A 10,481-nucleotide genomic window follows, 5' to 3' on the forward strand; every position below is an offset into this window, starting at 1 on the left:
TTTTGGAGGGAAAAGCCGTAATTGTAATGATCTGCACTACAACCGAAGCAAGAAGGGCAACTTAGGAAAAATAATGTAAGCTCACAATCGACTTTGAAGCAGATAATTTCTGTGACTTACTATGGGCAGAGGTTATATTCGACATTTGGAATAAATTAACAACTGAGTCCTTTTACCGACCCCCTGTCTCAGATGAAACAGTTGCTGAACAGTTCAAAGAAAACTTGAGTCTCACCACAAACAGGTACGCTACTCATACAATTATAGTTGGCAGTTACTTCAATCTACCGTCCGTATGTTGACAAAAATACATTTTCAGACCCTACTGTAGATAGGAAACAACTTCCGTAATTGTTCTGAATGCATTTTTAAAATTATTTTTAACAATTAGTTGACGAGGCCATTCAAATTGTAAATGGCTACAAAAACACACTTGATCTCTTAGCCACAAATAATCCTGAGCATCACGACGGATACAGGGATTAGTGAACACGCAGTCGTAGCGAGGCTCAATTCCGCAACAAAGAAAGTCACCAAAACTAAACGCGAAATATATCTATTTATAAAAGCAGATAAAAATTCGGGTGACGTCTTTCTAAGAGATAGTCTCCAATTCTTCCAATCTATGTAAATGAAGACCATATGTGGCTTAAGTTCAAAGAAATAGTATCAACGGCACTCGAGATATTCATACCAAATAAATTAATAAGAGACTGAACTGATCCCCCGTGGTACACAAACAAGACAGAAAGCTGTTGCAGGAGCACCGCAAAAGGCACGTATAATTTAGACGAACGCAAAATCTCCAAGATTGGTCAAGTTTTACTGAGGCTCGAAATTTGGTGCGGATTTCAATGCGAGATGCATTTAATAGTTTCCACAACGAAACTCGCTCTAGGAATGTGGTGGAAAATCCAAAGAGATACTGGTTCCATGTTAAGTAAACCAGCGGAAAGGCTCAGTAAGTACCTTTGCTGCGCGACAGCGGCGGTAATGCTACTGATGACAGTGCCACTGAAGTGGAGTTAGTAAATGCATTTTCCGAAATTCCCTTACCAAAGAAGACGAACTAAATATTCCAGAATTCGAAATGAGAACAGCTGTATACATAATTTAGAAGTAAATACCCCTGGTGTTACAAAGCAACTGAAATTACATTGTCAGTGAGAGAGGAAATGATCAAAAAGTCTCTAATGTATAAGAAAAGTAGGTCTAATACAGTTGTTTCTGATGTTCTTTAGTAACAATTAATTTTCAGTAGTAAGCTCCTTGCTTTTACTGACCTGTTTAAAGGTAATCAACAATTTAGTAAGAAATTCTAATTTTTAAAGGACTATATCTAAATGTACTTAAGTTGATTTACATCTACTATAAATGTTTGCAGCTAAACTTAAATAAAAATATTTGAGGTGCCAAAATTGTCAACCTTAGGATCAGATCAGTTTTGGCATGTCAATTTTAGGTGCAATTCAAAGGTTCAGTTCCCATTTTCTTTTACAAAAGCGTATACTATCAGTTTAACAAACCATGATATTTTAGGTGATAGTTGCGATCCTGAAGGTTCAGAAAATTATTTTAGAACTCACAATTATTTAATAGTATGGTCATAATACTGGAAGCTAGAAAAAAGTTATCTTCACGTGACAACAATAGGGATACTTTTGTGAGGCTTGAAACACTTTTTAATTTTTACATTAAAGGCTGATTCTCATGACACTTCGCACAGGCTTTGCTCGGTGAAAATGATAAATGACCATCTACCATTCTGGCGTGTATAAAATCAGCCTAAACACGCTGAACTAATGAACACTCTAGTTACAATTACAACTTAATATTAGCTCCGATAATGCTGCTTCAATGTTTTAATAATTTTATCTCGGTAACGTGCGAGGACTCAGTGGTCTTCATAGTTTCTTAATACATTATTTATTTTTAACGTGTTTTAGTCCAGTTTCTGAATATGGGCAATAGCTTTCAAGCAAGGCCTAATGTTGCGTCTCTTCATAATTCTTTACGATTCTCTCTATCCTGTCGTCCAGCTTCAAGTACTTCTTCTTCCTCTTTTTACCTTCAAGATTCATTTCCAATTTCATGTACATGCAGTTTGTGAGCTCTGCTTCCTTTTTCAAGCACTCAACCAAATAGTTGATTCTAGGCTGAGGGTTTCCAATAATACTATTTATTTTGTTGTGCCACCCTTCAACAGCATTCGTTGTTCGGTGCCTTTTACCGTAACAGTCCCACATTTCTATTGCGATATCTTCATTCTCTAGCCAGTTATCCACAAAGTAGTCAAAAAATTGAGAGAACCTTCCGTTATCAGGAGCTTCTGCATGAATCTCAATCCATCCATTGCTTACTTCCTCCGGTTTTACAAATGCCAGCGCTGCACACATACTGACTTGAAGTCGTAAACCGTCGTTCTAGCGGTACTCCTCAGTTAGACCGAGAACTCGATTTCTTCTCCATAAACTCTTCTTTATATTTCAGTTGTGGGAGAAACTTGACGAATGGCCGATATCGGAGCTGCCTCAAAGTCCACCTTTACTTGTTTAGGACACCACTCAGAAACTGCCTGTTTTATCAGACGAAACGGACGAACGTACGTGTCTTTCTTCTTATTAGGAAGCAGTGCAAACACAGTAGGAAGAATGTTTGTTTCTTTAATATGGCCTCCTAAGTCTACGTGTATGGTGTAGATCTGTTCAAACTGCTTGCTGCATCTCTTAAATGTTCCATCCATAAAAAAATGGGAACATGTTTTTAAACTTTCTTTGCTTCCACTAAAAATAATTATTCTCACATCTAACCTATCGCCTTCCAGAAGAAAACTAGTGCCATCTCCTATTTTTAATAGATATTCATGAAGATCAATTCCCTAAGAGTTCTTAGGCTCTTGTTGGTTCCCCCGCTCTTGACTCCATCGACGACGCATGGTTCTTTTCATAGATTCTGAAATAGGCATCACTGTAACAAAGTCGTAAACTTTATTATGGCTAAGCCATGTCTCCGCAATATCCTTTCTTTCAGGAGTGCTAGTTCTGCAAGGTTCGCAGGAGAGCTTCTGTAAAGTTTGGAAGGTAGGAGACGAGGTACTGGCAGAAGTAAAGCTGTGAGTACCGGGCGTGAGTCGTGCTTCGGTAGCTCAGTTGGTAGAGCACTTGCCCGCCAAAGGCAAAGGTCCCGAGTTCGAGTCTCGGTCGGGCACACAGTTTTAATCTGCCAGGAAGTTTTATTATGTAGATTTCCCATTTCATCCGCGTACATCTCCGATAACTGTGTAGTTCCTTCTCGAGACCTTCTCATCGCTCTTTCCACTTGCTTTCTCACTTTCAGAGCTGCATCGTCAGGTGGTCCACAGAGATGTTCTAATACGCTCAACACTTCTGCGTTCCTCGAAAGCAGCTTTCCCTTGCATATGATCCGCTTTTCGGGGTAAACACATCCATGTAACAACACCCTCTTTAGATTCCCTCTGTTTAAGATACGCGTAACCTTTGTAATCAGCAAGAGGCCTGCCCTTGTTCGTTGTAATAACTTCCATGCTGATGGTCACGTTAGGAACTTCGAAAGCAAACTGGGTGGCCGGGTGAGGAGGAGGAGGAGGGGGGGGGGGGAGAGAGAGAAGGGGGGGGGGGAGAGACACGGGTCCGAACCCTTCGGAGCAGGTATAACCGTGGCAAATGTCCGGCGTGGCAACTGTCCGGACACCTTTCGTAGCTCCTGTTCTTTTTTCTTCCCCCCTTTAATTGTCCGTGGCCAATCAGGGGGCTGGAAGGCGTTCGTTTCTGAGCGCCGACCAATCTCAGTTTTGCAACCGACCGAAGCTTCTAGAAGCTTCCAGACTGTTCCAGAAGCTTCAGCTCCGGCCGGTGGGAGAACCACCTACACGCCGCCACGCGTTTTGTGGGCGAGCCCCCGTGTCTTCTCCTTGTCCTCGGCCTCGAGGCTCCCGCTAAGCCGCGGTCCACTCGCCTGGGGTTTACAGCAGCTTACGTTCGCTGCTGTCTTCAGCTCCACTCTGGGAAACCCTCCATCTCTCCCCCTCCAATTCCCCACCCGGAAATTGGCAGGCAAAAGACTCAGTTGATTGGCTTTTTGGCGGGAAATCGATTGCCGTGTATGGAATGTTGTTAAGCAATTTAGACAATGGAATGTTGTTTATTTAAGCAATTTATGCGATACAATACTGTGTATTATTTATTCTAAGAGTTTGGTGGAAAATTGACTGCAGTGCATGGAATATTGATTAAACAATTTCTCGTAAACAAGGCAATGTATCGAACATTCTTCATTTAAACAATTTATAGTATGCGAGGTGGTGTTTAGAATATAGTTTATTTATTTATTGATTTTGAAGAATTTGTAGGGAAATTGTCTGCAGTGTATGGAATATTGTTCATTCAAACATTTTGAGGGTGGCTTACAAAACACTCGTTCGACCTATACTTGAGTATTGCTCATCAGTGTGGGATCCGTACCAGATCGGTTTGACGGAGGAGATAGAGAAGATCCAAAGAAGAGCTGCGCGTTTCGTCACAGGGTTATTTGGTAACCGTGATAGCGTTACGGAGATGTTTAGCAAACTCGAGTGGCAGACTCTGCAAGAGAGGCGCTCTGCATCGCGGTGTAGCTTGCTCGCCAGGTTTCGAGAGGGTGCGTTTCTGGATGAGGTATCGAATATATTGCTTCCCCCTACTTATACCTCCCGAAGAGATCACGAATGTAAAATTAGAGAGATTAGAGCGCGCACGGAGGCTTTCAGACAGTCGTTCTTCCCGCAAACCATACGCGACTGGAACAGGAAAGGGAGGTAATGACAGTGGCACGTAAAGTGCCCTCCGCCACACACCGTTGGGTGGCTTGCGGAGTATAAATGTAGATGTAGATGTAGACAAGGCAGTATGGAATATTTAAACAATTGCGGCGTTTTTTATTCTGATCATGCGTGGGAACTCTTGAGTGGTCTCAGTTACTGCTGGAGTCAGGGATGCTGAAGCTCTGATGTTTCATTTTCCTCACTTTTCGAAGCACACTGGTGCCTAAACACAGATAGGAAAATAGAGAAATTACATATCTAAAACTTGAAGAAAAATAAGGCAGTCTCGGTTGCAAAATCTTTTTTACTTACGAGAAATGACGCGTTTTGCCCTTTTTGGGCCTCATCAGAATGACCTAAGGGTGAAAAATGAGAACAGTGAGGCATATGCAGAGTAAATGTGGATACAGAGACAAATTTCCAGATTGTGAAGCCGTCTTTACAATTAACCATAACATGAACTTACATAAAAATTAATATGGAGAGCCAACATTTGTCCATTAACGCCCACATATGGCTTTAGGTTTAAATTTTCTAAGGAAGTATCGCCCTTTCGTCATGGGATGAATAAAAGCAGTGTGAAACCTGGAACTGGGAATACAATGCCAAGTATAACTACAGTTTCGGCTGGACAGGAAAACTCTGACAAAACCAAGAAAAATTAAGAAATCTTACGTAACACGGAACCAACCGCTTTCCGGCGTACACAGCAGAGAGTTTTGCGTACAGCTGACAGCTAGTAGATAATGCGATCGAGGACAGCATACGTCAGCCCTCAAACCCGGTCACACAAACAAAGGCCCGTAGAGGCAAGACTATACGACCGTAGTTCCAGACATGAAAGGCAGATGGCGTTGACTAACAAACGTGCTTACAAAAAGCGTCTGCACAACTAAATTACATATGCAAAAGCAAATTAGGTAAAACAGTGAATTATTAAAAATGAATTTAGTGCAAGAATATTAATGAAATAGATCCAAAAACACAAAATTAGAAACGGTAAAAAGAAATGTATAAAGTGTAAAATTTTTTGAAACCTGTCAAGCAGTAAAACTAAAATGACGCTAAAACATTAGTCAGACTGATAAGGTCAGTTACGAGATAAGGAATAAAGAAAGGTAGTGTCACATTCACAGCAAAAGCTGCTGGTGGGCTGGAATAGCGGTTTCTGCTAACCAGTTGATCGTTCAGTAAAATACACTACTGGCCATTAAAATTGCTACACCAAGAAGAAATGCAGATGATAAACGGCTATTTTTTGGAGAAATATACTATACTAGAACTGACACGTGATTACATTTTCACGCAATTTGGGTGCATAGATCCTGAGAAATCAGTACCCAGAACAACCACCTCTGGTCGTAATAACGGCCTTTATACGCCTGGGCATTGAGTCAAACAGAGCTGGGATGGCGTGTACAGGTGCAGCTGCCCATGCAGCTTCAACACGATACCACAGTTCATCAAGAGTAGTGACTGGTGTATTGTGACGAGCCAGTTGCTCGGCCACCGTTGTCCAGACGTTTTCAATTGGTGAGAGATCTGGAGAATGTGCTGGCCAGGGCAGCAGTCGAACATTTTCTGTATTCAGAAAGGCCCGTACAGTACCTGCAACATGCGGTCGTGCATTATCCTTCTGAAACGTAGCATTTTGCAGGGATCGAATGAAGGGTAGAGCCACGGGTCGTAACACATCTGAAATGTAACGTCCACTGTTCAAAGTGCCGTCAATGTGAACAAGAGGTGACTGAGACGTGTAACCAATGGCACCCCATACCATCACGCCGGGTGATACGCCAGTATGGCGATGACGAATACACGCTTCCAGTGTGCGTTCAACGCGATGTCGCCAAACACGGATGCGACTATCATGATGCTGTAAACAGAACCTGGATTCATGAAAAAAAATGAAGTTTTGCCATTCGTGAACCCAGGTTCCTCGTCGAGTACACCACCGCAGGCGCTCCTTTCTGTGATGCAGCGTCAAGGGTAATTGCAGCCACGGTCTCCGAGCTGATAGTCCATGCTGCTGCAAACGTCATCGAACTGTTCGTGCAGATGGTTGTTGTCTTGCAACGTCCCCATCTGTTGACTCAGGGATCGAGACGTGGCTGCACGATCCGTTACAGCCATGCGGATAAGATGCCTGTCATCTCGACTGCTAGTGATACGAGGCCGTTGGGATCCAGCACGGCGTTCCGTATTACCCATCTGAACACACCGATTACATATTCTGCTAACAGTCATTGGATCTCGACTAACGCGAGCAGCAATGTCGCGATACGATAAACCGCAATCGCGATAGGCTACAATCCGACCTTTATCAAAGTCGGAAACGTGATTGTACGCATTCCTCCTCCTTTCACCAGGAATCACAACAACATTTCACCAGGCAAAGCCGGTCAACTGCTGTTTGTGTATGAGATTGTGTATGAGAAATCGGTTGGAAACTTTCCTCATGTCAGCACGCTGTAGGTGTCGCCACCGGCGCCAACCTCGTGTGAATGCTCTGAAAAGCTAATCACTTGCATATCACAGCATCTTCTTCCTGTCGGTTAAATTTCGCGTCTGTAGCACGTCATCTTCGTGGTGAAGCAATTTTAATGGCCAGTAGTGTACTTTTCCCTGTACCGGAGTGTTTCAGAATTTCAATTTCCTCTAAGAGATTCAGGCTTTTCCCTTTGCTGGCTGTATGGAACACATACAAACTGCATCATATTTTATATGCTCTGCGTAGGCCGAATTCTGTATGATTTGTCCTTGCTTGATAAACAAATGTTCACTGATACTGGTTCGAAACTTCCTACCAATCTGGGCCACTTATGAAGCTTCACAGTCGACGCACTGTATTCTGTAATCCCCGGATTCGGTGTATTGGACTTTAGTAGATTTTTCATTGTAGATGTACCGACGCTCGACCTTGCTTGTCGACGGGAAGGCGACGTCCCACACTATTTCCTAATTACATACGCAAGGCCATACGATTAGGTGCCTACAAAAGGGATTTTAACAGATCTAGTATTCTTGAGTAATAAACCTAACGGAAGTTTAGATTCATTAAGATTGGTTTTTTGTTGGTACGCATCATGTTAGGGTTGCATTCGCTGCTGACAGCAGTATGCTTAAGGTTACCTAATTCTTTCTTGGTGGAAGACAGACTTAGGGGAAGTTCTGTAATGCGGAGAATCATTGATTTAAAGAAACTCATCTTATGACGATATGAATGACAAGAAGAGAAATGAATAATGGAATCATTTGTTGTTGGCTTTTGAAAGATGTCGAATTAAACATTATATTTCTCTAGTTGTAATTGTAGATCTAGGTAATTGAGAATCTTGTTGTCATCCATTAACTGACGAGTGAAGGCCATCTGAGAGTGTAGCGAGTTAAAATCTTCAACTAGACACGGGACGTCGTCCACAGTACCACCAAAGATGATAAAAATGTCAGCAACGTACCACCTATTGAAGAGAATCTCTTTGGATCTAACTGTATCGTTCTTAAAGACCCCCCTCCCCCTCCCCCCCCCTCCCCCCACACACACGCTCCTGCATGCTTGACAATCACGCTTGTACAAGCGAGCTTGCTCAAGCGTGCCCAAATTCCTCGCGCCTCCACACGACTGAAGCACGTACGTACAAGCATCAGTTTGTTTACATTGGAAAATGTCGAGCACAGACGACGATGCGCTTGCTGTTGCAGCCTTTTTGCTTGTTTTACGGAAAAAACAAGAGGAAACGCGATATGTGGCTTCAAAAACGAAAATCGTATTCTCATATAAATTTACCGAGTCAATTGAAGATATATCCTCGTGATTGGCATAATTACCTCAGGATGAATGAGGAAACGTATCTGCATCTTTTGTCCCTCGTGACGTCTTATGGATAACAACAGAGGATTCTAATGTGCTACCATTGCAAAGGTCTACTGCATGAAACATTCCACTTGATGCTAAACATGTGTGAGAGGAATTTATGAAGTACTTTGTGAATGAAGGACAAGCGCCTTGGCAACATAATTTTGTGCATTAGCAGTAAAGAAAAAAGTAAGAGAAAACAATGGGTATCGCAGTATAGTATAAACAAATAAAAGCATAGGCATATATCTTGATTGTAACAGTGCTACTGTAACTAAATACCAGTACCAACCTATCTCACTCACCTCAATTCCTTGTAAATTACTCGAAGAGCATCTTGGTGTTTCCTGATGATTTAAAAATATGAAAAGACCAAAGTACTACAGAACAGGTCTGCAAACCTCGTCTGCTGCAGCTGTCACGTTTCCTTTCTTCTCGTCTGTAATTCGTTCGTAATGTATCAATTTTCTTAATAAAAGTTCAAATGGTTCAAATGCTCTGAGCACTATGGGACTTAACATCTGAGGTCATCAGTCCCCTAGAACTTAAGAACTACTTAAACCTAACTAACCTAAGGACATCACAGACATCCATGCCCGAGGCAGGATTCGAACCTGCGACCGTAGCGGTCGCGGGGTGCCAGACTGAAGTGCCTAGAACTGCTCGGCCACACGGGCCGGCCTTAATAACAGTATCTTTAGTTGCTGATGGCTCTGTTTCTTTGTACTTTGTGAGAAGCACCTCATATGCCGCGTCTCTTTTCAGTTTACCGTAATATTCTTTAGTTATAATATTCCATAAACATGGGTGTCTCTCGTAGCACCTAATAAATTCCTCCAACACTTCCCGATCCGACTTCAGAACGAAGAAGGAAACGACACAATATCTAAATAAACGACCCTCTCCACAGTCTGTGTCCAAATGACAGATGCGTGCTTGTTCAAGCCTCCCTACTCTAGGCACGCACGAGCGAGCACGGCCACGCTTCGAGGCTCGCACAATCACGCGTAATAGGAATCCGGTCAAGCGTCAAGCTGCTTGTGCAAGCCTGATGCTTGCGCTAATCTGCCCTGCACACGGTCAAGCAAGCTTGCACAATCACGCTTGCGCAAGCGTGATTGTCAAGCATAGCGCGTGTGGGGGCCTTAAGAGAACCACCTTATAAATGATTAACAAAAACATCGGCAGTAAAGCCCTTATGTTGCTCATGAAACCCGTTATTGAATGAAAAATAGTGACATGGATTAATTAAAGAAGTGTGATTGTTTCAGTGATTTCGTCTACTGGTGAGCCGATGCTGTCTACGAAGCTTGTTTTCAATAACAGTAACACTCCCATTGATGGGAATATTCGTATATAGATTTTTAATATCTAAAGACTGCAGAACACAGTCGGGGGGTACAGGTTTTGTCACACAGTGGACTAAAAATTTTCTTCAGAAACAACGTTTTGTTGCAACAACAGCAGTAAATATTTAGCAATCGGCTCGTGAGTTTCCTACCTCGTTAGAAATCGGGCGAATCCAGTAGCCTGGTTTATGAGTCTTTACTTGCGCACGTAACGTAGCGGCTTTAGCGTTCATGACTTTTGACTTCTCGGCACCATCAGGACCTACTATATTGGGGCTGGACTCGAGAGAAGTTTTTAATCCTTTAGCATATGCCTCATTTGGGTAAAAGTCTATTTCTTTAATGTTATTAGCTTCGAAGAAAGAGAGGGATTTAGCTATGTAGTCTTCTTTACAAAGAACGAATGAAGTATTACATTTGTTGGCTCGAATTATAATATCATCATCTGATCTTAGTT

The 10,481-nt window shown here is 42.4% G+C and overlaps 1 non-coding gene across 1 annotated transcript; it reads left to right on the top strand.

The window, feature by feature from the left end:
- The first annotated feature begins 3,133 nt into the window (after positions 1 to 3,133).
- On the top strand, positions 3,134 to 3,208 carry Trnaw-cca. Its single transcript has one exon. It is a non-coding gene; the product is annotated as a tRNA-Trp (tRNA).
- Positions 3,209 to 10,481: the final 7,273 nt, after the last annotated feature.

This window comes from Schistocerca piceifrons, chromosome 11 (assembly GCF_021461385.2).
Source record: "Schistocerca piceifrons isolate TAMUIC-IGC-003096 chromosome 11, iqSchPice1.1, whole genome shotgun sequence".
NCBI lineage: Eukaryota > Metazoa > Arthropoda > Insecta > Orthoptera > Acrididae > Schistocerca > Schistocerca piceifrons.